Source organism: Copadichromis virginalis, linkage group LG16 (genome assembly GCF_057382275.1).
Source record: "Copadichromis virginalis isolate Kocher_CV1m ecotype Utaka linkage group LG16, C_Virginalis_male_GT1.1, whole genome shotgun sequence".
In the NCBI taxonomy this organism is placed as follows: Eukaryota; Metazoa; Chordata; class Actinopteri; order Cichliformes; family Cichlidae; genus Copadichromis; species Copadichromis virginalis.
The window spans coordinates 40914483-40920482 of record NC_140633.1 but is presented as its reverse complement, the minus strand read 5'-3'; the positions used below and the strand labels follow the sequence as shown (position 1 = coordinate 40920482).

General features: G+C 44.1%; 1 pseudogene across 1 annotated transcript in view; it reads left to right on the top strand.

Moving 5' to 3' along the window:
* The window catches only part of LOC146691420 (heat shock 70 kDa protein 12A-like), a 39660-nt pseudogene that overhangs the window by 24466 nt on the left and 9194 nt on the right, over positions 1-6000 (top strand). The window contains exon 3 of the transcript XR_014915692.1: positions 1024-1211. The product of XR_014915692.1 is annotated as a heat shock 70 kDa protein 12A-like (transcript). The remainder of the gene's footprint in view (positions 1-1023; positions 1212-6000) is intronic.

The following is a 6000-nucleotide window of genomic DNA, read 5'->3' as shown; positions in this document are numbered from 1 at the left end:
AGCTTGTAACTGCATTTGTGCCTGCAAAATTAACAGTTTTGTACAAGACGTGCTTGAGATGTTCCAGAGATAAGGGGGAAGAGAGCAATGACAGGAAACACTTGGAGCGGAGACGTTGAAAATGTCTCTTAAAGTGTGTTAAAGGTTGTCAAAAGTGTTGCTTACACACATAAAGAACATTGAGATTAAGTACATATGAAAGATAGAACCCAGAACATGATATTTTGAACCAAGTTTGAATAATTAAGAGAACAATTGATGAACATATTAGATTATTGAGCCGTAGCAGGGAGAGGCGTTTTGTTTGTTCGCGTTCTGCCCTTTACAGGAGAAGATTCCAGAACCAGAGCAAAACCACGGAGGGGTTGGCGAGAATCCAGGAAAAACCACGAGAAAGGGGAACTCAAAAGAAGCACAGAGCACAGAGAAACCTCTCTGAAAATTTGTTGTTTAAAAGCTTGTTACACAGAGGTTATAGGGTGAGCACAAAGTAAAGGAGAGTAATGGGAGGATTAGCTTTAGTAATAGTTTGTAGGATTTCTATGTAAATTGCTCAAACACAGTGTCCAGGCCGGATATGCGCTACCCGTTACAGGGGGCGAAGAACCCAGGAGTACAAGAGGAAACGGGCTAACCAATAGAGACTGTTTCCAAAGATTGACAAAAGTGATGTAGGACCTTTTACCAGAAAAAGCTAGTTACCCTAAGTACCCTACCTCCTATATTAAGGAGGAGGTAGGGTACATATGTAGACAAATTGTTTTTAAAACAAGTTTCTTACATGTATGTTAAATTATTTTATTTAAAAGCTGTAAATGTGTGTCAGGATCACCTGTTCCCGTCACACTGGTTTGATCAGCTGTAGATTTAAAGAAGGCTAGGTGGTTTCACTGACACAGAGCTTAACGTGAGATAAACATGAGAACTGCCATGTTAAATGTTGGTTTAGTTTGATTTAAGGAAGTCTGTTAGAAACACATTTCCACCTTAAAACTTGTCTGAATGTCTGATGCTGATCTCCAGAACCTGAACAGGAGTAAAACCATTAAAGCTCCAAACGGGAAGTCCATGCAGGCACTGAAGGTGTTCACAGAAACTCTGAGATACCTGAAGGACGACGCTCTGAGAACCATCGCAGAGAACACAGCAGGGAGGAAGTTCATAGCCTCTGACTTCACCTGGGTGCTGACTGTACCTGCCATCTGGGATCTGTTAGATTATAATATTATTTTATGCCATGTTATACCCCTAATTAAAGATTGTGAATTATTATGTAGTTTTAGTTTGCATTATTCTCCTGAATTAGAAGAAGCTGATAACTATTGCATTAGTTAAACTGATTTGCATTACATTAAACTGCTGACTTGTTGTGAATGAATGATATTGTTTTATGATGCATTATACTGCTGAGTTATAAGAAATCTAATTTGTCTGAGTAGAAGAGAACAGAGTGTGCTGGAGTTTTCTGCCCCATTTCAGCAGGAGCAGATAAACAGGGAGCCAAGGTCGTAGCTTAGGCGCTGTGTGAGAGAAAGCATGTGAATGTTTAGGCTTGGTATGATAAGGTGGAGGCACCAGAGGCTATAAAAGTTTGAGCAATGCTCCACCATTTTGAGATTTTGAGGCTGTCTGCATCAGTGTCCATCTCCCACGTGTGTGATCATTAAATCATCGTTTGACTCAACCCGGCCGGACCAGTGTTGTTATTGTGGTTTTTTCTTTTGTCTCCATCCCCAATATTTTGAACCTTAACATTTTGGGGGCTCGTCCTGTGGTATTGGGGTGGAATTTAAAAGTTTGGACGGTCCGAGGTTGTCGAACGGACAGGCACGAGCCAGTGGTCTGATTTGAGTGGACAAAAGCCGGCTTATCTAAAGGTAAGGCACTACCTGTTGAATTATTTCCAAAATGTGCCAAATTGGATATGACTAAATTAAAGTCTACTCACTGAAATTACTGGTAGAGTGTCTGTTTTGATTTTGATGAGAATCACCGTGTGTTATGCAGTTAAAGTTGCTTAAGAGTATTTAATGAAGTTGAAGAAATATGAAACTGTTCCCAGAAGTAACAGAGAATGTTGGGTTTGAGTCCCTGGATATTGAGCTGAAGGCTCAGGTAGTTTGGTAGGGAAATTAGGACAGAAACTGTTCCCAGAAGTAACAGGGACTGGTTAATAGTTTTACAAATTAGGTCAGAAACTGTTCCCAGAAGTAACAGAGACTGTTTAATTGGTCGTAAAAAAGTTATCTTTCTTCGGTGAGACCCGTTATGGTAAAATTTCTCAAAATCGGTTAGGTGAAAATTATTATAGGACGGCAGCCCAGAAGTCTGCTAAGAAGCACATAGCCTGGGGGTTACGCCCCCTCCTGGCCGTGGACGCGCGGTCTTGACCTGTCGGCGAACAGGGGTAGTTCAGTTTGGCTTTAACTGTGGGGTACAGGGCATCCCGAAATAAGCTAGGAGTTAGAATCTCCTCACCGTTTAAAACGGTGTCATGTGCTTGTTTGGATACTGTTAAATTGAGTTAGGGATTTAGAAGTTAGGTCAGAAACTGTTCCCAGAAGTAACAGATACTGTTTGATTGACTACAAAAAAGTTGGACTTTCTTCGGTGAGACCCGTTATTTTAAATTTGTCGAAATTTGTTAGGTGCTGAATCTGTCAGGCCTGTCAGTGATTGTAAATATAAGACGTCTTTGTAATATAAAATAAAAGAGTTTTGTCTGAGCTTTGTGTGACCCTGTGTGTGACGACAGCGCACTGCAGCGCTGCGAGCTATTTTTAGACGGTGTGTGAACATGCAAATGAGCTGTGACGCGCACAGAGGACTTTGCTTCCTGTTTAGCGTGTTTTTGAGTTTTATAATTTTGATTTGCAAACAATGATACATGCCTGTAAGTAAAACGCTGATTTTGCTGATTATGATACTACAAATAAGGTGTTGAATGACTAGGGTGTGAATGAGGTTGGGTTTTAAAGCTGAAACTCAGAGAGGAGTGTGTTGGGAGACTGGCATGTAGTCTGCAGTGCAAAGGTGGGCGTCTTGCCTGCTAGTCTATTTAACAGTGATGAAAATGATATTAAATAAATCTCTCAGTGTGTTGATACAGGTGGCTATGGGGCTGGACCAACTGCCCCCACAAGCACGGCGGCCGAAGCAAAATTATAGTAATGGAAACCAAACTCAGCAAGAATCAGCAGCTGTGGAAAAGACAGCAGCTAGCAGAGAATTAAAGGAGAAATTAAGAGAAGTTTTACACATAAAATTGCGGCCAACAGACTTGTGGAGGTTGGGAAGGCGCCTGGAGCATCACAACAAGAAGGTGAAATAAAAACACACACAAGCAGAGAAATGTGAGAGAAAGGCACGTGCTAGAGAAATGCCTCGTTTGAGAAAAAACGTTAAATTAGCCCATGTACAAACGCACATACACGCAATGAAGAAACAGCTTACACCCATGAACATGTGAAGATTTTCCAGCAACTTTAAAGCAGTGAAGCTTAACATACACCCGCCGTTACACAATAAAGTTTATCCACTACTAACAAATAAACCCTCTGGGTTGCAGGACAACAACTTAACTTCAAAAAAAAAAAAAAAAATCACAACCAGTGATAACACGACAAATTTAGTGGTTGATAAAAGTCAAATTGTGACATGTTTTCTTCTGATTGACTAATACAAGTGATTACTGAATGAAAGGAAATTCCATTTTTGTGCTTTAAACATGATCTTAAGAACTTTAACATGTACCTGTGTTGTCCTGTCAGCTTGGTGGGTTATGAGAGGATTATATGGTGAGAAAAAACAAAAAAAGGGGGAGAGAAGGCTGACACAGGGCCTGGTCCCGTTGTTTTTCCCCTCTCTGAGTAACACAGCCAATACAACATGAGTTTCCTGTTCGTTTGTTTTTGTTTTTGTTTTGTTTTGTTTTTTCTCTTTATGCTTGATTACAGGCTGCTTTGTCGGCCCGGAAAAGCCGAGGCTGACCCTGGACTCCTGCTCTCCCCTCTACCATCTTTGCTCTCTCCTCTACCATCTTTGATGTGACCCTGACTAAATGCTAAAGCAGCTGAACCCGCAACAACAACTTGAAAATGTCAACAGTGCTGCAGGAAAATGATCTCATGCAGCAGAGACGGAGAGCGGTAATCCAAGGCCCGTTTCACTACACGGGGAGATTTCTGTCAGCGTCTTTTCTTTCTGAGAAGACTGAGAAAGGCCCGGCTCCCACCACCGATTCTGACCACCTTATATAAAGGAATTATTGAGAGCATCCTGAGCAGCTATATCACTGTCTGGTTCGGGAACAGCACCATGCCGGACAGACAAGCACTACAGAGGGTTGTGCAATCAGCTGAGCGCACCATCCGCTCCGAGCTCCCTGACCTGCACTCAATCTACAGCAGGCGGTGCTGGACCAAGACCAGGAAGATCGTGAAAGACCTCAGCCATCCCAACAACAGACTGTTCTCTCTGTTGCTGTGTACGTGACAAATAAACATCTGGATTTGGAAAACGAGGCACTCGCAAAGCCACCAGCATTGTGCCTGATTGGACACACCCCTCTCACACACTCTTCACACTCTTGCCATATGGAAAAAGACAGCTTCAGCTGACAGAGCTGTGACGAGACGCCCATTAAGCCCAGATGAAAAGTGAGGCCGAGCAAAACCATGCTGACCTTAACCACTCTGCATTAAAACTGTGCAGGACAGTGACGGACCAACAATGACCATCGGGCAGCAAAAAGGGCGTGCCAGAGACAGGAGGAGTAACTGAGGTCAGGAGGCACCTCAGAATGGACAAAACACCAGGAGAAAATAAGCTGAAGGCACAGGTGTCGGGGCTCGGCCAGGAGCTGACCTCTGAGAAGAGCCGAACAGCAGAGCCGCAAAAGGCCGTGGAGCAAAGCAAGGAAAACATCAATGGACTTTAATCTGATTTCTACGGAAAAGACTCTGAGGTTTCTGCCCTCAATAAGACCTCGAGGCATCAGAGCAGAAACTGAGCATGGCCCAGGAGGAGCTAGCTGAAAATCGAACCCATCAGGCTTGGAGTCCTAGACACCGGACTTGAAATCAGGCCGGAGCATCCTGGAGCTAGATGAGCAGTGTGATTTGTCCGGTCTGCTATGGAGCGAACGTTAGGGGGATGGCTTCCTGTCGCCTCTGCCGTCCTCCGATCGCTCAGCGTCCTGGGCTGCCCAGCTCCGGACTGAACGCTCGGGCCGAGACACCCAAACAACCATGGACTCCATTCCCCTGGAATGGGACCACGACTACGACCTCAGCCGTGGGCTTGAAAGTGCAAGCAGGGATCCCAGAGAGCCTTGAGGCCTGTGTTAAACTAACAGAACAAAGATTGAGGTCTTCCACTGGGGAGGTGGAAGCTGCAGACTCTCCTATACACCTTCTGGATGTCAGCCGTTCCACCTGCAAACAAACGGACAGCAGTCGCACTTCTGCAAGCAACAAACGGACATCCAGACAATTGAGCTGCGTATCAAAACCCTGAAGGAAGACCGAAGCAAAAGGGTCAAGTTAAGGAGGAGCGAAATAAGGAGAAGATGCTGGACACTGGAGAAAAGGACTGCCTCAATTGGGGCCAGAACCAGTATGGACAGAACTCTGAGCAGCAGCACCAATGGATGCAAACAGACTGGAAGGAGGAGGGCAGGACCCAGGGCACGCTTCAGGCCGTGGTTTACCCAGAACACTACAACAGGAAAGTGATGAACACAAACACCCACACAAACACACACATCTACATGCACCGACTCAGAGTGAAAAGAAACATACATATGAACATATGCACTCGTTGATTGAGGGAGAAATGACACACACACACACACAAATTAAAATGTTGATTCAATGAACTGAGAAGTGATCCACACACACACACGCTGATGCAATGAAGAATGCTTTACTAACAAATGCTGCACACAAACATCCAAATACGGAGTTGGTTACAACAGCAAGAACTGATTGATTATTTACT